Source organism: Equus asinus, chromosome 8, assembly GCF_041296235.1.
Source record: "Equus asinus isolate D_3611 breed Donkey chromosome 8, EquAss-T2T_v2, whole genome shotgun sequence".
Taxonomy (NCBI): Eukaryota; Metazoa; Chordata; class Mammalia; order Perissodactyla; family Equidae; genus Equus; species Equus asinus.
Window position 1 is genome coordinate 70,108,583 of NC_091797.1, and position 23,230 is coordinate 70,131,812.

The 23,230-nt window shown below is 42.9% G+C and overlaps 1 long non-coding RNA gene across 1 annotated transcript in view; it reads left to right on the plus strand.

Annotated features, from left to right (window-relative positions):
• Positions 1-448: 448 nt before the first annotated feature.
• LOC123288158 (uncharacterized) overlaps positions 449-23,230 on the plus strand; it is a 30,736-nt gene continuing 7,954 nt past the window's right edge. The window contains exon 1 of the long non-coding RNA XR_011505288.1: positions 449-869. This is a non-coding gene — a long non-coding RNA (uncharacterized lncRNA). The remainder of the gene's footprint in view (positions 870-23,230) is intronic.

Consider the following 23,230-nt stretch of genomic DNA (forward strand, 5'->3'; position numbering starts at 1 on the left):
CAGGGGCAGAAACTACTCCCCACCACTGACCCTCCCTGAGTTTCCCATCTTCTGTGTCTGTCCCTCTGTAAAGAGCCCCTTCAGTTAAGTTTCTTCATTTGAACCTCTGCGTGGAATTCTATGTCCCCAGGACCCGGACTGACGGAGGCTTGAAAAGAAAAGCAAAGCATTACGATCCTCCGTCACCTGACCAAGCATCAACCCCCGCCAAGCAGCCACCGGGGGACTCCTGCTGGGCCACACCACCAGGCCAGCTGAGGCTGTGGCCCTCACTGACGCCAGATGTGGCCCAGCCAGCAAACCCCGGACAGCTCCTGGCTCTGCGGGGGCCGTGGGAGTCCCCTGGCCGGTGGGTGGCGGGTGCCTCCTGGGCACGTTGTTGTCCCCAGGCAGCTCCAGAGCCTTGTTCCACCTGAGAGAAGGGCCTGCCATCCAGGAGGAGGGCCGTTTTCTCTCTCCAACTCAGAACTGACGCTTTGCTTTGCTGTTTGTCAGAGTGGTATGTGCCCCTTGTTAAAAAAAAGAAGTGAAACAATGTAAAGCGTTTTGGATAAAACAGGAAGCTACGAAGGAGGAAGTCAGGGTGCCCTCCACACCCCACCCAGTGAGCCGTCTGTTGGTTTTCTTTCAGCTTTTAAATTTTTCATATATTAATGTCATATATTTTGAAACAAAATTTGGTCATTATGTACAAAAAATTCTTTTCTAATTTCTCATCACACCAGGCCTTGTCCCGGTGAGTACAGTCGACACCGTCTCCTAGAGAGGAGCCCGGTGCTTCCTGTGTGGGTGCTCCCCCACCTGTGAAGCCGTCTTCTCTCCTGGGAGCCTGGTTAGCTGTCAACAGCTTCTGGCGTAAAATGCTGTTGGTGAGTGTCCCCGTGCGCACGCCCTGAGAGCTTGTCCTTGTAGGATCTCGTTCGTGGATCCGATATGTGCCAGGTTGGGACACGTGTCACACCCTGGCCCCGGAAGTTTGTGCACCTGACCCTTTCCCAGCCCAGAAGGGCCTTGGAGTGACCAGTGCCTGGACCCTCGTCAGCGTCAATTATTATTGCTCGTTTTCCACTTTGCTAAACCCAGTGAACCAAAATCTTTTCTCCTCGTTTGCACGGCCTTGGTACCTGAGATGCTGGCTTCTTGGGCAGCCGTGTTGTGTACGTGTGGGTCTTTGTGATGCCCTTTCCGTGCCCTCCCTCTGCGTCTAGGAAGCTCCTTTTTATTGACCTGAGTACACGCTTCAGATAGTAAGGGTGTGAACTTGTTGGTTTTCATATTTTCTTCGAATATTTTCATCCAGTTTATTTGCCTTATATTATGATGTCTTATTTACACTCAGAAACTTTAAAATCTGTTATTAACCTATCTTTTGTTTATTATTTCCTATTGGTCTGCATTATGCTTAAAAAGTCCTTCCTTACCCTCAAGATTTTAGATTACTAGACTAAATTTTCCTCAAAAATGTATATAGATTTTAAAATTAATTCATTTTACATGACAAAAATTTAATACGTTCTAGCATAAATTTTCAAGAATTCAGCAAAGTACATTTTTGAGGACTTCTCATGCGCCTGCCGCTGTGCTGGGAATATTGTGAAAAGTTGGGGCTCTTTGAGCTCAAATGATCACACAAGTAAATGTAAAATTAATGCTGGGAATTCACAAACTCGCAAAATAAATGTGAGACCACCCCTGTGAATCCACAAATATCACACGGGTATGTGCACAGCTGTGTGGGGTGAGCTGTCTGCAGGTGAGCTGTGCGGCACGGATTGCCTGTGCAAGAGGGCGCCCCACCTCATCTCCCTGGTCACCGTCTCCTGGAGGGAGTACGAGGTGAGTTGTGCTCTAACATGAATGCAAGTTCACTGCATGTGGAATGTGGTGGTGGTCGGAGGGGAGGTGAGTGGGAGCAAGGTGGAGCATTCTGGCAATGTGGAACAGCATTGCAAAGGCTTTGTGTCAGGTGAAGAATGGAGCACAGAACAAGATGCACTGGGATAGTGAGAGGGGCCCGGGGGTGAAAAACCCAAGAGCATGAAGTAAAAGTGTAAGTCCTCTCCTCTCTGTCCCCTCCTGCTCCATTGCCTCCTGATCCCATTTCTCAGAGGTAGCCACACATTAAACCCGGGTGTTTATCCTTCTCAAACATCCTCTGTGCACAAACGTAAATTTATAATATTAAAAATGGAAACATAGGGTATACACATGCATACGGATTTGTATTTGCTTTCCTAGTATAAAAAATTGACAAACATACACAAGGTTGGAGGAGACGTAAAACTCTCAGATACCCATCGCCCAACATCAACAGCCGTGAGCACTCTGCCACCCCAAAAGCAGCGAGAGTCCCCACCGGTAACAAATGCCACCCACACAGGGTAACGGGAGAGAGGTTCCTGCAGGGACCGATTCCGCAGGAGCGGGCAGGGGGACAGGAGTCGGTGAGGGCTGGCAAGGCACTTTGGGATCAGCACCAGCAGGGAGCAGCTCAGACCTCTGAGCCCGAGCTGGCAGCGAGGGTAGCTGCTCCAACCACAAGAGCCGTGACTGTCTCTGCAGGATGGGCTGTGTGACAAGGGCTGCAGCAAAGAGGAGGGGAGCAGGGGGGACAAGTGCCAACCTCCAGCCTAGCAGCCAGGAAGCCCAGAAAGAAATGCTCTAAACACTCCCACTTGCCTTTTGGTTGAACCAGAGCGCTCCAGAGGAAAGCGGTCCCTTTATTGCAGGATATCGGGATCAGCCTCCTGGGCACAGAGCCAGGGAGAGAAGTGGGAGCGGGTCTGGAGGAGGAAAAGACGAGACAGCACAGCCTTCGTCTGCACTGCAGGATTTTAAAGCAAATTCTGTGCGTCATGTCATTTCTCTCCTAAATACTTCAACATGCATCCTAATACTCTCATCTCCCATAAATACCACGCTATTATTACGCTTTACTAAGCAAACAATTCCTTAATTTAACGCCAGTCCATGTGCAAATTCTGTCTAAAAAAACTATATTTTAATAGTTGTTTCCTTTGAACTCAGATCCAAAAAAATGCTACAGATTGTGTATGAAAGCTGTCTCTCTTAAGTCTCTCTGAGTCCAGCGTGGGTCCCGTCCCTCCCCCACATTGTGGGTTTCCGTTGTCATGTCGACCACTTGGAGAACCGCGTCACACGTCTTTGTTAGAACGCCCTGTATTTGGATTTTAGCTGAGTTGCTTCCCTGGCTGTTGCTTCGCCTGCTCTCCTGTCTCCCAGCTTGCTGCAGGCTTGGAATGAAATCAAGGCCTGATTATATTTCGTTAGTGTGTATGAATATGTCAAAGGCGAAGCTGAGCTCTTTATGCTGTATCATATCAGGAGGCGCATGTGACTGCCCGTCTCACTTTTCATGGTGCTGATGGATCAGTGACTTCAAATGGTGACACTGTACCCCTCAGTGTAAATTTTCCCATCGATCTTCCACCTACTAGTTTTAACACCCCCTGAAATTATCAGAATTGATTTTTTTAATAAGGTGTTGAAGCTTCTCGTTCTCTCACTTCTTCTGAAATTATTTGCTTGAGTTCTTTTGTTTAGACGAGCTATTCCACATCCACCAGGACTATGGATTTACCATCAAGTACAATTCGTACTAGAAAGGCAGGATAAATGCTTAATTTTTCCCTTTATTTATCAATTTTCAGAGTAATGAATTGGCATCCTAGTAACTTCTCGTGGAGTATGATGAATTTTGTATGTATTTTTGTCTTTGTTACCCCCTACATCCTTTATTGTACTCATGGCTTTTGTTTTAAATGAGGTGAAATTCACTTAACATAAAATTAAGCATTTTAAAGTGTGCAGTTCAGTGGCATTTAGTACATTTATGATACTGTGCAGCTATCGCTTCTGTCCAGTTCCAAAACATTTTGATCACCCCTCATTCTTCCAACCCAGCTCCTGGCAATGATTAATCAACTGTCTAACTCTAGAGATTTGCAGCTGCTTGACGTTTCATATAAATGGAACCATATAATATGTGACTTTTTTTTGTGAGGAAGATTGTCCCTGAGCTAACATCCATACCAATGTTCCTCTGTTTTTTTGTATGTGGGATGCTGCCACAGCATGGCTTGACAAACGGTGCGTAGGTCTGCGCCTGCGATCCAAACAGGCAAATCCCAGGCTGCTGAAGTGGAGCGTGCAAACTTAACCACTACGCCCCTATGTGACTTTTTGTTTCTGACTTCTTTCAGTTAGTAAAATGTTTTTGAGGTTCATCCATGTTGTAGTGTGTGTTAGTGCTCAACTCATTTTTGTGGCTGAATAAGATCCCATTGTATGGATAGACCACTTTTGTTTATCCATTCATTGAATGAGAGACATTTGGGTTGCTTTCAAATTCTGGCTATTAAGTATAGTGTTGCTATGAACATTCACGTGCAAGTATTTCTTTGAATACATGTTTTCCATTCTTTGGGGTATATACATAGGAGTGGCATTGCTGGGTCATTTGGTAATTCTATATTGAACATTTTGAGGAAATACTCAGCTGTTTTCCACAGCAGCTGCAGCTGCAGCATTTTACGTTTCCATCAGCAATGTCTGAGGTTTTCACTTTCTCCACATCCTTGCCCACACATGTTATCCTCCATTTTCAAAAATTATTATTATAGCCATCCTACTGGCTGTGAACTGGATCTCTGAGTAGTTTTGATTTGCTTTTCCCTAATGACTACCAATGTTGAGCATATTTTCATGTGCTTTTGGCCATTTGTGTATCTTCTGTGGAGAAATGTCTATTCAAGTCCTTTGCTCAATTTTTAATTGGGTTGTCTTTTGTTGTTGAGACGTAAGAGTTCTTAATATATTCTGGATACTAAACCCTTATCAGATTTATAATTTGCAAGTATTTCCTCCCATTGTGTAGGTTGCCTTTTGACTTTCCTGATAGTGTCGTTTGATATACAAAAGGTTTTAATTTTGATAAAGTTCAGTTTATTTTTTCTTCTGTTGCCTGTGCTTTTGGTGTCATATCTAAGAATTCATTACCAAATCCGAGGTCACGAAGATTTACCCCTAAGTTTTCGACAAAGAAATACATAGTTTTAGCTCTTAACTTTAGGTCTCTAACCCATTTTAGTTAATTTTTGTATGTCGAGTGAGATGGGGTTCCAACTTCATTCTTGTGCATATGGTTATCCAGCTGTTCCTGTACCATTTGTTGAAAAGAATATTCTTTTCCCATAGAATGACCTTGGAATCTTTGTCAAAAATTTATTGACCATGGATATACAGGTTTATTTCTGAACTCTCAGTTCTCATTTGTCTATATGTCTGTCATTCTGCCACTCCTTTGGTCACCATATCTTTATATAAGTTTGGAAAGAGGGAAGTGTGAACCTTCCAACTTTGTTCTTGTTCCAGATTGTCTTGGTTATTTGAGATAACTTGCAATTCCATATGAATTTTGGGATCTGGTTTACCATTTTTGCAAAAAAAGACCGTTGGGATTTTGATGACGATTGCCTTGAATCCGTAGATTGCTTTGCATAGTTTTGACTTCTTAACAGTACTAAATCCCTAATCAACAAACAGAGGATGTATTTCCATTTATTTAGGTCTTTTAAAATTTCTTTGAGCAATTTGCTTATTTTCAGTGTACAAGTCTTGCACATCCTTGATTAAATTTATTCCTATGTGTTTTATTTTATTATTTTGATGCTATTGTAAATGGAATTATTTTCTTAATTTTTGAATTGTTCATTACTAGTGTATAAAAATACAACTAATTTTGGGATGTTGATCTTGCATCCAGCAACTGCTGAATTCCTTCATTAACTTTTACAGATTTTGTGTGTGTATTTGTGTGTGTTCTTTAGGATTTTCTATATATAAGGTCAAGTCACCTGTAAATAGGAATAATTTTTCTTTTTCATTTCTGATTTATATGTCTTTTATTTCTTTTTCTTCCCTACATCTTCTGGTTAGGAATTCCAGTACAATAGAAGGGGCAAAAGCAGACGTCTTTGTTTTGTTCCTGAATTTAGGGGAAAAACTTCTAGTCTTTAACCACTGAGTAGGCTGTTGTCCATAGCTTTCTTTTAGATTATTGATTTTTTTTATTGTGGTAAAATACATATACCATAAAATTTACCATCTTAATTTTTAAATGTACAATTCAGTGATATTATGAACACTCATATTGTTATGTAATAGTCACCAGATCCATTTCTAGAACTCTTTTCATCTTGCAAAACTGAAATTCTATGCCCATTAAATAATAACTCCTCATTAACCCTTACCACAGCACATGGCAGCCACCATTTTACTTTCTGTCTCTGTGAATATTACTACTCTCACTTAAATGAAATAGTTTTTCATAAATGTCTTTTGTCAAGTTGAGAAAGTTTCCTTTCATTCCTAGTTTGTTGAGTATTTTTTTAAATCATGAAAGTGTGTTAAAATATGTCAGATGCTTTTTCTGCATTGATAGATGTGATCATGATTTTTAAAATTCTAATAATTACATGTTTTGCATTGAATTATTTTTTGTGTGTTTAACCATCCTGACATTCCTGGGGTAAATAGCATTTGGACGTGGTGCAGAATTCTTTTACTATGCTGCTGGTTAGGTTTTATAGTATTTTTTTGAGGATGTTTGCATCAGTGTTCATAAGGGGTACTGGTTTGTAGTTCTCTTTATTTTCCAGCTTTATTGAGATAGAATTGGCATATGACATTGTGTAAGTTTGCTTTGATACACATATATACGGTGAAGTGTTTACCACAGTCAGCTTAGCTAACACACCCTCTGCCTCACATAATTACCGTTTTGTTGTTGTGGTGGTGAGAACGTCAAAGCTCTGCTTCACAGCAACTTTCAAGTGTACAGTACAGTGTTCTTAACCATGGTCAGCATGCTGTACGTCAGCTCCCGGAACTTGTTCATCTTATAACTGAAAGTTTGTACCATTTGATCAACAACTTCCCATTTCTCTCACCCCCCAGCACCTGGCAACTGCCATGCTACTCTCTGTTTCTGTGTTTGATGTTTTTATCATGTATAAGTGACATCATACAGTATTTGTCTTTCTCTGACTTACTTCACTTAGCATAATGCCCTCAGGGTCCATCCGTGCTGTCACAAATGTCAAGATTTACTTTTTTGTGACAATAATATTCCATTATATATACCTACCACATTTTCTTTATCCATTCATCTGCCCATGGACACAGTTGTTTCCATATCTTGGCTATTGTGACTAATACTTCAGTGAACACGGGGGTACAGACATGTCTTTGAGATAGTGATTTCACTTTCTTCAGAATACCCAGAAGTGGGATTGCTGGATCATATGGTAGCTCTATTTTTAATTTTTTGAAGAGTTGAACCTCCATACTGTTTTCCTGTTTTTTTGGTTGTTCCAATTTACATTACCACCAACGGTGTACAAAGGTTCCCTTTTCTTGATGTCCTTGCCAGCATTTGTTTTCTCTTGTCTTTTTTGATAATAGCCACTCTAAGAGGTGAGGTGATATTTCATAGTAGTTTTGATTGGCATGTCCCTGATGATTAATGATGTGGAGCACCTTTTCGTGTACTTGTTGGCTTTTTCTGTGTCTTCTTTGGAAAAATATCTGCTCAAGTCTTCTGTCCATTTTTTAATCAGATTTTCTTTCTTGCTGTTGAGGTATATGATTCCTTGTGTATTTTGAAATTAATCTCTTTTCAGATACATGGTTTGCAAATATTTTCTCCCATTCTGTAGGTTGCCTTTCATTTTGCTGATTGTTTCTTTTGCTGCACAGAAGCTTTTTAGTCTGGTGTAGTCCCACTTGTTGACTTTTTGCTTTTGTCGATTGTGCTTTTGGTATCATATCCAAAAAATCATTTGCAAGAACAATGTCAAAGAGCTTTTCCCCTATGTTTTCTTCCAAGAGTTTTAGAGTTTCAGGTCTTATGTTAAAATCTCTAACCCATTTCAAGTTAATTTTAGTGAGTGTTCTAAGACAGGGGTGTAATTTCATTCTTTTGTGGTTATCCAGTTTTCCCAACCCTATTTATTGAATATCCTCCATTTCCCCCATTGAATATCCTTTTCCCATTGTCAAATATTAGTTGACCGTATATCTGTGAGTTTATGTTGGGGCTCTTGATTCTGTTCTGTTGGTCTGTTTGCAGGTTTTTACACCAATACCGTACTGTTTTGATTACTATAGCTTTGTAATGTAGTTAGAAATCAGGAGATGTGATGGCTCCAGCTTTGTTCTTCTTTCTCAGGATTACTTTGGCTATTGGGGGTCTTTTGTGGTTCCATACTAATTTTACGATTGGTTTTTCTATTTTTGTGAAAAGTGCTGTTGAAATTTTGAGAGGGATTGCACTGAATCTGTGGATGGTTTTGGGTAGTATGGACATTTAAAAAATATTAACTGCAGATCCGTGAACATGGGATACCTTTCCATTTATTTTTGTTGTCTTCAATTTCTTTCATCAATATCTTACAGTTTTCAGTGTATAGATCTCTCACCTCCTTGGTTAAATTTATCCCGAAGTATTTTATTGTTTTTGATGCTATTGAAAATGGAATTGCTTTCATCTCTTTTTCAGGTAGTTCATTCTTAGTGTATAGAAATGCCACTGATTTTTATATGTAGGTTTTTGTATCCTTAAACTTTGCTGAATTCATTTATTAGGTCTAAAATTTTGTTTTTGTTGGAGTCTTTAGGATTTTCTATTAGACAAGATCACGTCATCAGCAAACACGACAATTTTACTTCTTTTCCAAATTGGATGTCTATTTTTTTGTTCTTGCCTAACTGCTTTGGCTATGACTTCCAGTACTATGTGGAATAGGAGTGGTGAGAATGCACACCCTTGTCTCATTCCTGATTTTAGAGAGAAATTTTTTAAATTTTCGTCATTGAGGATGACACTAGCTATGGATTTGTCATATACGGCCTCTATTATTTTAAGGTAGGTTCATTCTATATATCATTTCTTGAGAGTTTTTATAATGAAAGGATGTTGGATTTTGTCAAATGCTTTTTCTGCATTTATTGAGATAATCATATGATTTTTGTCTTTCATTTTATTAATGTGGTGTATCACATTTATTTATTTCTGTATGTTGAACCATTCTTGCATCCCACTTGATCATGGTGTATGATCCTTTTATGTGCTGTTGAATTCAGTTTTCTGGTATTTTGTTGAGAAGTTTTGCATCCATATTCATAGGAATATTAGTCTAGTTTTCTTTTCTTGTAGTATTCTTATCTGGCTTTTGTATCAGTGTAATGATGGCCTTGTAAAATGAGTTTGGGAACGTTCCTTCCCTTTCAATTTTTTGGAAGAATTTGAGGAGAATGGTGTTAATTCTTCTTTAAATATTTGGTAGAATTTACCCGTGAAGGCATCTGGTCCTGAGCTTTATTTTGTTGAGAGGTTTTTGATTAGTGATTTAATCTCCTTACTTGTTACTGGTCCATTGAAATTTTCTGTTTCTTCATGATTCATACTTGATAGGGTGTATATTTCTAGGAATTTATCCATTTCTTCTAGGTTGTCCAATTTTTTTGTGTATATTTACAGAAGTCTCATGATTCTTTGTATTTCTGTGGTATCAATTGTAATGTCTCATTTGTCTTTATACTTTCATTTGGGTCCTCTTTTTTTCTTGGTCAGTCTAGCTAATGTTTGTCAACTTTGTTTATCTTTTAAAAAACAAACTTTTAGTTTTGTTGATCTTTTCAATTGATTTTCTATTCTCTACTTCATTCATTTCTGATCTTTGTTGTCTCCTTCCTTCTGCTAACTTGGGGCTTAGTTTACTCTTCTAGTTCCTTGAGGTGTAAAGTTAGGTTGTTTATTTAAGATCTCTCTTTTTTCTTACTGTAGGCCTTTATCTCTATGAAATTCTTTCTTAGCATTGCTTTTGCTGCACCCCATAAGTTTTGATATGTTATGTTTCCATTTTCATTTGTTTAATATACTTTTTATTTCCTTTTTTGATTTCATTGTAGTTTCATTTTCACATATTTGTGAATTTTCCAGCTTTCCTTTTGTTATTGATTTCCAGATTCATACCACTGTGGTTGGAAAAGGTAGTTGGTATAATTTCAATTTTTAAAAATATGCTGAGACTTATTTTATGACCTATCTATCCTGGAGAATTTTCCATGTGCACTTGAGAAGAATATGCATTCTGCTGCTGTTAGAGTGTTCTATATATGTCTGTTAGTTCATTTGTTCTAAAGTTCAAGTCTAGCATTTTCTTATTGATTTTCCATCTGTAAATTTATCCATTGTTGAAAGTGGTGTATTGAATTCCCCTACTATTATTGTATCGTTGTCTATTACTCCCTCAGAGCTGTATTTGCTTAGTATAATTAGGTACTTTGATGTTGGGTGCATACATATTTACATTTGTTAAATCCTCTTGATGAATTGACTCCTTTATCATTATTTAATAACAGTCTTTGTCTCTTGTTACTTTTTTTAACTTAAAGTCTATCTTGTCTCATGTAAGTATAGCTACCCCTGCTCACTTTGGCTTCCATTTGTGTGGAATATCTTTTTCCATCCCTTCAATTTGAGGCTATGAGTGTCCTCGAAGCTGAAGTGAGTCTCTCACAGACAGCATAATTGGGTCTTGTTTTTTAATCCATATAGCCACCTATGCCTTTTCATTAGAGAATAGAATTTAATCCATTTACATTTAATGTAGTCATTGATGGGTAAGTATTTACTATTGCCATCTTGTTAACTGTCTTCTGGCTGTTTTGGAGTTCCTTTGTTCCTTTCTCTCTCTCTTGCTGTCTTTTCTTCCTTTGTGAATTGATGATTTTCTGTAGTGGTATAATTTGATTCCCTTCTATTTATCTTGTGTGATATAAATCTGTTTTATGCTGATAACAACATCAATAGCATACAAAAACTCTACCTCTTTATTCTTCCCCTGATTTTGTTTTGATGTCACACTTTACATCTTTTTATATTGTGTATCATTTAACACATTATTGTAGCTATAGCTATTTTTAATACTTTTGCCCTTTGACCTGTATACTAGAGTTACATGGCTAGCCTCCACTACCATATTACAGTATTAGAGCATTTGGAATCTGACTGTGTTCTTGCCTTTACCAGTGCGTTGTTTCTTTTTATATGTTTTTGTGTTACTGGTTAGTGTCCTTTCATTTCATCTGATGAACTTCTTTCAGCATTTCTTGTTAGGCAGGTCTGGAGTTGCTGAAGTCCTTAAGCTTTTGTTTATTTGGGAAAGTCTTTATCTTACCTTCATTTCTGAAGGACAACTTTTCTGGGTTAAGTTTTCTTGATTGGTAGTTTCTTTCTTTCAGCACTTGAATATATCGTCTCATTCTCTCCTGGCCTGCAAAGTCTCTTCTCAGAAATCTGCTGATTGCCTTATAGGGGTTCCCTTGTATGAGAGAATTTTTTCTCTTGCTGCTTTTAAAATTTTCTCTGTGTTTGATTTTAGGCTGTCTTATCATATATCTTGGAGAAGATAAATTTTGGGGCAGCCTGCTAGCCTCATGAACTTGGATGTCCAAATCTCTCCCCAGGTTTGGGAGATTTTCAGTCATTATTTCTTTAAATAAGCTTTCTACCCACTTCTCCCTCTCTTCACCTTCTGGGACCCCAAGGTTGTGTAGATTGTTTTTCTTTATGGTGGTGTTACTGGCTCTTAGTTAATATCAGACCTGATATTGGTTCCCCTACAGTGAACCCAGCATATATGGGTTAAAATTAAAAGCACACATTCCCAGGTCCCTGGTTCCTTAGTCACACTCAAATGTAGATGCTTGTTTCTTTAACCTCTGACCCCCTGAGCTATAGAGCCAAATAGAAGTCACAAATTGTTAAAGTCCGGATGACCTCACTCTGGGCTCCCACTAAAGTTGTGGCTGATCCCAGGACCTTGAAGTTCTTTCTCAGAGAAACTAGTGTCCAGAGAATATCAAGAAACCGAAGCTCCTCAGGCCCAACTCCTCAGCTCCCTGACGGCAGAGTCTGCCTTCCACCATGGAGATACACAGCTAAGGACACTCATCTGAGAAATCCTTTGTCTCCTCTGCTGGAAGCAGCTCCAGACACAGGCTGATGGGAAAACACTGACTGAGAAGGCTATGGCCCCCTCCCCTACCTAAAACCCAAAGTAAGAACCCCTACCCATTTATTAACAGGGAGCAAGCAACTTTTGGGGCACTGGCCCTTTGCTTTGCTCCCTCTGCCTGGTAAAGTAAAGCCTTTCCTTTTTCTCCCAAGACTCTGTTCTCATTATTTGAATTGGCATCAGGATCAGAGAGTGAACTTTTGGTAACAGTGTCCCATAAGACTCGTAGGCTTTCTTCATTCCTTTTCATCCTTTTTTTCTTTTTACTCCTCTGCCTGATTCTTTTTTCTCCTTGGTCTAGATGTTGAAGTTCTTTATTGAGTTCCTTCAGTTCAGTCACTGTATTATTCAGCTCCAAAATTTCTGTTTGGTTCTTTTCTTCTTCTTTTTTTGTTGGGGAAGATTAGCTGTGAGCTAATATCTGTGCCAGTCTTCCTCTATTTTGTATGTGGGCTGCTGCCACAGCATGGCTGATGAGTGGTGTAGGTCCATGCCTGGGATCTGAACCCATGAACTTGAACTATGTCATGGGGACAGCCCCTGTTTGGTTCTTTTTTATGTTTTCTACCTCCTTGTTGATCTTCTCATTTTGTTCTTGTATTGTTTTCCTGATACTGTTAAATTATTTCTGTGTTCTTTTGTAGCTCTCTGAGCATCTTTAGAACAATTATTTTGAAATCCTTGTCAGGCGTTTCCTGGGTGTGCGTTTCTTTGGGGCCAACCATTCGAGATTTACCATGCTCCTTTGGTGGAGTCATGTTTCCCTGATTCTTCATGATCCCTGTAGCTTTATGTGGTGTCTGCACATTTGAAGAAGCTGTCACCGCTTCCAGACTTCATGGGCTGACTTCAGTATGGAAAGACCTTCACTTGCAAGTGGGAGCATACTGTGGTGCATAAGTGGTGCAGGGCACCAGATAGGGGTGTGTGTGGCAGCAGTGGTTCTGGACTGGTGTGGTGACTCACTGACTTATGTTGGTGGGGTCCACAGTATTGACAATTGTGTGGTCCTTAGCAAATGTGTGTGGGGTCCACAGAGGCTGCGAGGGCTGTCAGGGTCCCCAGCAGCACCTCCAGGTCCATCAGCTAGGGACCAGGGGATGCAGCAGTAGTAGTGGCCATAGCCTGTGATGTGCACACACACAGTTGCTGGGTGTAGCTACAAGGGCATGTGCAGTGGCAGGGGCCAGTTGCAAACAGATATGTAGTGGTAGGGGCTGGGGTAGGCAGCAAGGGACAGGGACAACTGTGGGTGCTCTCACAGCTGAGGGCTCCCGGCTGTCAGTATGCTCTCCTGTGGCTACACAGTCTCGCCCGGGCATGTGCATGGCAGTGGAGGCCCGTGAAGGGCATCAGGCTGGCAGTGTGCAAGTGCACAGATGCAGAGGCTAGCCCTGAGTGCACACACAGCAGTGGGCATCAGCCACGGGACCTAGGCTGTGTCTTGCACTGGTGTGGCTGCAGAGCTGTGGGATGGCTGCCAGGGCTGGGCTCTGGCAGGGGTGGAATGGGAAAGGGGCAGAGAGGGACTCAGGCAGCTAGCATCAGAAAATGCAAATACCCGTGTGGAAGCTGGTGAAATGTGCAGGGGTTCTGAGGCAGCTGTGCTGGCTGCTGGTTCCTCAGCGGTGAAAGCCGCGGGGGTTGTCTGTAAAACAGGTCACTGGGCGCCGTGGTCACTTTTGAAATGTTTCACAGTCTTCACCAGTGAAGCCGTCTGGTCCTGGGCTTTCCTTTGCTGGGAGGTTTTTGTTATTGTTCAATCTCTTCACTTGTTGTGGTCTGATCAGATTTTCTTCTTCGGTCAGTTGTGGTAGTTTGTGTGTTCTAGAAATTTGTCCACTTCCCCTGGGGTATCTAATCGTTGGTGTACAGTTGTTCACGGTTTCTCTTTTAATCCTTTTATCTCTGTGAGGTACGTAGTCATGTTCACACTCTCACTTCTGATTTGTAGACTTGATTTTTTTCACATGCCCCATGTCTTTTAATCCATTACAGCCGTGATTCTTTTTGATGTTTGAATTAACCCCTCCCTGTCTAGTGAGAAACCCGTCGTGCTGGTTCCTGTGTCCTGCTGACATCACTCCACTAGCCCTTCGCAGCTGCCTTGCTTTGTGAAACACCAGACAACCCAAGCTCGTCACGTACGTTTCTTGCCCTGACCTGGAATCAGTTCTTCAAAGGGCCGGGATCTTTCCAGATCCAGAGCTATGCGTTGGCAGCTCCCTCTGCCCGGAATGCTCTCCCCGTATCTCTTTGGTTCAGTTGATATTTAATCTTCAGGTCTTGGATTAAATGTATCGTCCTCATAAACTTTTTGACAACACCCCCGATTTAGCGAACGTCTTGTTTCAGGACTTTCGCTTTGTGGTATTTTCATAAAGTGACTGGTAAATGTTTGTTTAAAGTCTGGGCTGCTAATGCTAATGAGGATCTGAGTTTGGGCCTTTCGGGTGAAGCCATGTGGAGCTTGACAATGACTTTAATTCAGAAGGCAGAGCCACCTGAGAAAGACACTGTGGTCCCAATGCCGCTGAGCCCTGACTGCAGCTGTGCCTGGACTCAGGGCTCTCACGGCCTTTTCAAGCATGCAAGCAAAAAAAATAAGGAAAAGAAGAAAAAAGAAGAGCCCTGTTTCCTCAAGCCAGCAAGAATCAGGTTCAAGTCACTTGCAGCCAAGAGTCCAAACTTATAAATTTATCTTTTCCAAGCTTTTTAGGATTTTTGTCCCCACCCCCTGTCACCATGACACTGTACATATTGTAACAGGCGAGTTCCACGAATAAAGGAGCTGAAGGGGCAGCTTATGGTCTCTGTCTTCCGCAAGCTTTATCTACTTTAGTCTTTCAAAATTAGATTCTCCAGCCATTATAAACTTCCAGAAGTTTCAAAGATCCCAGATGACCAGATGTTACCCTTAAAAAGGACAATGTACTTGAGGAGAATTTAAAACCTATTTGCAGAGGGAGCAGTGCAGGACGAACCAGAACGAGTGTGTTGACACTGACCTGGGACACCGTCCTAATTGCCTAGGTGTGTTTACTCTGACTTGGGACGTCTCCCTTATGTGAAGTGCGGCTACCCTGACGTGGGATGTCTTTATAATCCCCCCACGTGTCTACCCTGACCTGGGATGTTGCCCTAATACCATCCTTTGTCTCCCCTGAATGGGAATTTCTGCAAAGTTGTCCAAGCACGTCTAAGCTCACCTGAGATGCCTCTCTAATTCCCCAGCAGAGTCTACTCTGACCTGGAAGGCTCCCCGATTCCCCAACTCGTCCACCTCTGCGATGCCTCCCTAGTTCCCGAGGCGTGTCTACACCGACCTGGGATGTCTCCCTAATTCTCTAAGTGTGTCTCCACTGACTTGATATGTCTCCCCATTTCCCAGGTTTGTCTTCAGGGAACTGGGGTGCGTGTATAATTCCACAGGTGTATCTACCGGAATCTGTGATGTTCCCTACTTCCCCAGCTACATCTGTCCTGCCCTTGCATGTCTCCCTAGTTCCCCAGAAGTGTTTGTGACTCCCCAGATGTCACTGACTTGGGATGTCTCCCTGGTTCCAGGCGTGCCTACCCTGACTGAGACGTGCGTGGTCTTTATTCCCGGTGTGTCTACTATGACCTGGCATAGCTCTCTTACTCCCCAAGTGTCTATACTGGAAGTCCCTCTCGTTGTGAGCTGTGTCTAACCTGACGTGGTTATCTCCATAATTTTCAAGTGTCTACTCTAACCTGGAGTGTCTCCCATCCTCCCCAAGTGTGTCTTCCCTGTCCTGAGATGTCTCCCTAGTCCCCCTGGTGTTTCTACCATACCCTGGGGTGAGTCTGTCTACACTGATCTTGTATATCTCCCTTATTCCCAGGTGTTTCTGCACTGAACTGGTATATTTCTATAATGCCCCAAGGGTTTCTACCCTGATTTTGGATGTTTTTCTGACTCCTCACTTTGTCTAAACTAACCAGTGATGTCTCCCTAACTCCCTGGATGTGTCTACACTGAATGGGTTACACACCCTAATATACAGGTGTGTCCAGAATCTGCTGTCTCCAGTGTTCCTCAGGTGTGTCTTCCCTGACCTGGCATACCTCCCTAATTGCCAGGTGTCTCCACCCAAACATGGGATGTCGCCCTAATCACCCAGGTGTGTCAGCGCTCACCTTGGATGTCTCCATCATTCTTCAGTTATATCTACATTGACCTGGGCTGTTTCTCTATTTTCTACATGTGTCTAACACAGTCCGGTTGTGTGTTAATTCCCTGGGCTTGTCTACACTGATGAGGGATGTCTCTAATTCCTCAGGTTATTACTCTGACCTGGCTTGTATCCCGTCTTCCCCATATGTGTCTACCCTGACCAGTGATGTCAACCACATTTTTCATATGTGTCTACTTTGACCTGGGATGGCTCCCTAATTCCACAGATGTGTCTACATTGACCTGGAATGCATCTCTAATTATTCATGTGCCTAGCTTGACATAGGATGTCTGCCTAATTTCACAGGAACTTCTGTGCAGAATGGGGACAAATCCCTAGAACCCCAGGTATGTCAGTCATGAGCTGGGATGTCTGCCTAATTCCTCAGTTGTGTCTACACTGACCTGGGATATCTTCCAAATCCCCCAGCTGTGTCTATACTGACCTGCAATGTCTCCCTAATTCCCCAGGTAAGTCTCCTCTTACCTAGGATGTCTCTCTAGTTCTCTCATTGTCTACTTTGATCTTGGATGTCTCCCTAATTCCATGGGTGTTTCCACACTTACCTGTGATGTTTCCCTTTCCCCCAGGTGTGTCTACTCTGACCTGCGTTTTCGCTTTAATTCCCCAGGTGTGTCTAAACTGACCTGGGTTGTAGTCCTAATTCCACAGGTGTGTTTCTTCTAACCTGAGATGTGTCCTTTGTTCCCCAATTGCGTCTACCCTGAGTAGTGATGTCTCTCAAATTTCCCATATGTGTCTCCGCTGAACTGGGATGTCTTCCTGATTCACCAGCTGTGTCTATCCTGACTAGTGGAGTGTCCCTAATTACCCAGAGTGTGTGTCTGTTCTGAGCTGAGGTTATCTCCCTCATCCCCAAGGTGGTGTACCTTGACCTACAATGTCTCATTATTTTCCCAGGTTTCTCTTCTCAGACATGAGATTTCTCCCTAATTGCCCAGATTTGTCCAAACTGGTCTAAGATATCTCCCCAACTTCCTGGGTTATGTCTACCCTGATATTGGTTGTCTCCCTAATAACCTAGTTTTGTCTATATTGACCAGGTGTGTCTCCCTAATTCCCTAGTATTTCCTACCTGACCTGGGATGTCTCTATAATTCCCCAGTTTTGTCTACCCTGATGATGTCTGTCTCTCTAAATTTTCAGGTGTTTCTACTATGACCTGGATGTTTCCCTAATTCCCCAGGTGTGTCTACCCAGACCTGGGATGTCTCCTAATTTTCTAGGTGTAGGTGTGTCTACACTGAACCAGCCAGTCTCTCTAGTTCTCCAGGCCTGTCTGCTTGACCTGGAATGTCTTCCTAAAACCTCTGGAATACCTACACTGACCAGAGATGTTTCCCTAATTCCCTAGTTGTGCCTATGCTGAACTAGGATGACTCTTGAATGCCTGGGGAGTGTCTGTATTTCCCTGGCATGCCTATTGATGTCTGCCTAACATCCTAGTTTGTCTACCCTGACCAAGTATGTCTCCATAACAAACCAGATGTGTCTACTCTTACCTGGGATCTCTCTCTAATTCCCCAGTTTGGTCTACCTTGACTTGGGAGGTCCTCATTCCCCAGGTGTGTCAACCCTGATATTATACGTGTCCCAAACTCATTAGGTACATCTTTTCTGACCTAGTGTGTCTTCCTATTTCCTAGTAGTGTCTACACTGACATGAGATGTCTCTCTTTTTCCTGAAACGTGTCTACTCTGAACTAGGATGAGACACTAATTCCCCAGGTGTGTCTAACTCTGACATTGGTTGTCTTCCTAGTTCTCCAGTGAGTCTATTGTGACACAGGATGTCTCTTAATTCCCCCAGGAGTGTGTACACTACCTGGGTGGTCTCCATACCTCCCCAGCTGTGTCTAATCTGGGATGTCTACCTAGTTCCCCGGATGTGTCTCCTCTGATCTAGGATGTCTCTCCAATTCCCCAAGAGTGTCCACCCTGACCCAGGCTGTCTCCCTAGTTCTCCATGCATGTCTATACTGACGTGGGTTATCTCCCTAAATTCCTAGGTGTGTCACTTGTGACCTAGGACATCTCTCTTATTCCCAGATATGTCTGCACTGCCCAGGATGTCCCATTATTTTCTAGGTGTGTCTACTCTGACATGACATATCTTCATAGATCCACGGGTGTTTCTACCCTGACCTGGGTGTTTCCCTACTTCCTCAGGCGAGTCTACACTGACCTGGGATGTCTGTCCGTTTCCTTTCGTGTTTCTTTTCTGAACTTGGATATCTACATAGGTCCCCAAGTATTTCTGCTCTAACCTGTTTTTTCTCTAAAGGTGTAAGTGTGTAAAGGTGTGTCTACCCTGATCCAGGATAGCCCCTAATATCCAAGGGGTGTCTACCCTGGCCTGGGATAGCAACCTACTTCCCCAGGTGCGTTTATGCTTAACTGGCTTGTTTCCATAAATCCCCAGTCTGTCTACACCACCTTGGGATGTTTCCCTAATTATCCAGGTACGTATTTCACAAGACATCTCCTTAATTCTAATGGCGTGTCTATGCAAACCTCATATGTCTCCCTATTCTGATTTTCTACTCTGACCTGAAATCTGTAATATCTCAGGTGTGTCTAAACTGAGCTGGAATAGATCTCCAATTCTTAGATGTGTTGACACTGTGAGGGTTTGTCTTCCTAATTCCACAATAGTGACTACCCTGACCTGTGATGCCTCTGTATATCCCCACGTGTGTCTACACTGACTTGGGATGACTGCCTCATAGTGCGGGTATGTCTAAACTGAAATGGGTTGTCTCCCTAAGTCCCCCATGTGTGTCTACACTACCTGTGATGTCTCCCTAATAAAATAGTTGTGTCTACGCTAGGACTACCCTCTAATTCCCCCATGGATGTCTACTCTGACTTTGGAACATGGGTCTACTTCATGACCCATGTCTCCAGAATACCCCAGGTGTGTCTACACTGTCCTAGGAGGTTTCAGTAATACCCCAGGTGTGTCTATTCTGATATGGGTTATTTTCTCACTTTTCCACAAGGGTCATTCTAACCTGGGAAGTCTAATTAACCAGGTATGTCTGCACGGACCTAGGCTGTCTCTCTAATTCTTGAGATATGACACTCTGACATGGGATGTTTCCTATTTCCACAGTCTACACTGACATGGGAGGTCATGTCCCCGAGTGTATCTACACTGACCTGGGATATCTCCCTAATTGCCCAAACATTCTTCTCAAACTTGGGATGATTCCTACATACCAAGTGATTTTACTCTGACCCAGCATGTGTCCCTAATTCCCCAGTTGTGTCTACACTACCTGCGATAGCTCCCTAATTCCCTGGTGTGTCAACACTGTCATTTGATGTCTCATATATCTTCAGGTGTGTCTACTATGATTTGGGATGTCTCCTAATTCCCAGGCATGTCTACCTGGACCTGGAATGTCTCCCTAAATCCCCAAGTGTGTCTACTCTGAACTGGAACATTTCACGAATTCTGCTTGTGAGAGCACACTCACTTGGAAGTCTCACTAAGTTCCCACATGCATCTTCTATGACCTAGAGTATGTCCCTAATTCCCTGAGTGCGTCTTCCTTGATCTTGTTCATCTGCCTAATTCCCCAGGCCTACGCACACAGACCTGGGGTGTCACCATAAATTCTTAGGAGTATCTACAATGGCCTAAGGTGTCTCCTTAATTCCCCAGCTCTGTCTGCTCAGACCTGTGCAGTCTCCCTAATTCCCACTGTGTCTACACTGCCCTTAGATGTCTCCCTTTTCCCCCTGGTGTGACTACAGGGGATTTAGTCCCTCATTTCCAGGGATGTCTCCCTCGTTTCTCAGCTTTGTCTACACTAACCTGGTCTTTGTCTAAGGCTGGTGTGACTACTCTGACCTAGATGTCACTTAATTCTCCAGGTGATTCCCCATGTGTCTACCCTGGGATGCCTCCTTAGTTCCCCACTGTGTCTAACTTGTCTTGTGATGTCTAAGTGCTCGGGTTTACTGTTCTCACGTGGGATGTCTCCCACATTCTCCAGGTGCATCTTCCCCGACTTGGCCTTCTCAACAGTGCCCCAGTTGTGGAAACACTGACCTGGGGTATATACCTCATGTCCTAATGAATACAAGCTGATCCGAGATGTGTCCCTACCTCACCAGCTGTGACTGTTCTGACCCAGGACTTCATTCCATTTCTCCAGGAGTGTCTACTCTCACCCTTGATGTCTCCCTAGTCCCCCACATTTCTTCTCTTACCAGAGATGTCTCTCTATTCCCTAGGTATGTCTACACTAACCTGGGGGGGGGTCTCCCTCATTCCCTAGTTGCATCACCACTGATGTCTCACCTAATTCCTCAGGTGTGTCTACTCCGACCAGAGATGTCTCCTACGTAGGTCTGCACTGAACTTGTATATCTTCTTAGTTCCTAGGGTTTGTCTACACTGGTGTGGGATGTCTCCTTTATTCTCCATGAGTTTCTATCCTTACCTGGGATGTCGTTCTAATTCCCCAGGTGTGTCTACTCTGACCTTTGATGTCTTGCTGATTCTCCAGGCTTGTCAACTCTGACTTAGGATGGCTCCTTAACTCCTCAGATGTGTCTACTCTGACCTGAGGTGTCTCCTTACTCCCCAGCTGTGTCTACCTTGACCTTGAATATCTAATTCTATGGGCTTGTCACCTCTCACCCGAGATGTCTCCCTAGTTCCCCAAGAATGTCCACATCACTGTAGGGTGTGTCCCCTTGGTTCCCCACGTCTCTCTGCCTCGCCTGGCGTGTCTGTACTAACCGGGGATGTCCCTCTAATCCCAGATGTGTCTACTATGAAAAGAAAATTCAGTGAGTTTTACGTGATATGAATATTTTATTGAGTGAGAAACAAGCTTTTTGGGAACAGAGGAACATCCAAACTGAAAGTGGTGAAGAACTGGGCTCTCAGCAGGGCCAGCTGAGGGTACGGAGCATGGATGTGCAAGCGCGTTGTTTTCTATCCTGACCGGCTACGAGAAACTCACATTCCTTTTCATCACATTAGCCTCCTTGATTGTGGCTGATTAGTCTGGAAGCTGCCATGTCACGCTGACAGGAGGAAAGCTTAAGTTTTGTTTAAAATCAGAGTCAGAATTTTGGGAGTCAGGACAGTTTTAAGTTTTGGTCACATGACTGAGTCTTTGGTCCAGGGGTTTATTCAAACTGTGGCCTCCTTTTCATTTTTTTTTGACCATCCTCCCTTTTGATCATTCTCTCAGTTGACCTGAGAGAGTGGCCAACTAGTTAGCATGACTCTCGGTCACCAAGATACATGTGGGGAATTAGGCAGCTATACCAGGTCCGAGTGGACACGCCTGTGTTATAGAGACTCATCATTGGTCAAGGTAGACACACGAGGGGAACAAGGTACACTTCCCAGGTAGAAGTAGTAATATTGGGGTTTAGAGAAGAATTCTAGTCAGGGTAGACATATCTGGGATGTAGGGATCATCCTGGGTTATATTAAACTCACGTTGGGCATTATGGAGACATCCCATGTGAATGTAGACACACCTGGGAAATTAGGTGGCCATCCCCATTAAATGCAGACACCTGTGGAATTAGACAATCCAGTTGAATGGAGACACACCTGTGGAATTAGAGTGACAACCCAGGTCAGGATCGACACTCCTGGGTAGAGAGACAATCCAGGTAAGAGTAATCACACCTGGGAAAAAAGACATTCCGGGTAAAGGAACGCACACCCGATTATTAAGGAGACATCCAGGTTCAGGTTATACACATCAAGGTTAGTAGGCAGGCATCCCTGATGAGAGTAGACAGAGCTGCAGAATTAGAGAGACATTCAAGTTAACAGTGACTTCCCAGGTGAGTGTAGAAATACTTGGAGAACCAGGTGACATCCTAGGTCATGGTAGCTTCCCCTGGGGAAACAAAGAAACATCTTATGTCGGAGTAGACACACTGGGGCTATTAGGGAGAAATCCCTGGTCAAAATAGATGCACTTATTTTGGAATAAAGTGGACATCTCCAGCCAGTTTAGACACATTTGAGTTATTAAACAGACATCCCAGTAAGGGCAGACACACCTGGGGAATTAAGGAGAAATTCCAGGTTAGTGCAGACATCCCACATCAAAGTAGAAACACAGGCCAGAGTAGATGCACCTGAGTTATTACGGAGACATCCCAGGTCATTGTAGACATACCTGAGGAATTCGAGAGACATCCAAATCACAGCAGACACACTGGGGACACACAGAGCAGACAGGCAGACAGACATCCTAAGTCAGTGTAGACACATCTGGGGAAATAGGGAGGCATTCCAAGTCAGTGTAGAAACACAGGGTGAATTATGGAGACATCCAAGTTCAGGGAAGACACCTTGGGAATTATAGGGACAAGCCAGATCAGAGTAAACAAACGTGGAGTATTAGGGACACATCCCTGGTCAGCTCAGACATATATGGGGAATTGTGGAGACAACCCTGGCCAGTGTAGATACACCTGGGTTATTAGACATCTCAGGTCAGGGTAGACACACCTGGGAAAATAGGACATCTAACATTAATGCACCATCGCATGGGAAATTAGCGAGACACTTAGGGAGATATCCTAGGTCAGTGAACACACACCTGGGGACTAGAGAGAGATCACTGGTTATGACAGACACAACTGGGATTGAAGGGGTCAATCCAGGTCAGAGAAAAAAAATGGGAGGCATTGTAAGCGACATTTGAATAAATAGTGGGACAAACAATTTCAGAATTGACACACCTGGGAACTAGGGAGACATACCAGGTTAGGGCAGACACACCTGGGGAGTTAGGTAGCGTTCCAGGTCTGCGCATGCACACTGAGCAACTAGACAAATATCCCAGGTAAGTGTAGACACAATGGAGTGTAGGGAGACAACCCAAGACAGAGCAGACACACATTGGGAATTAG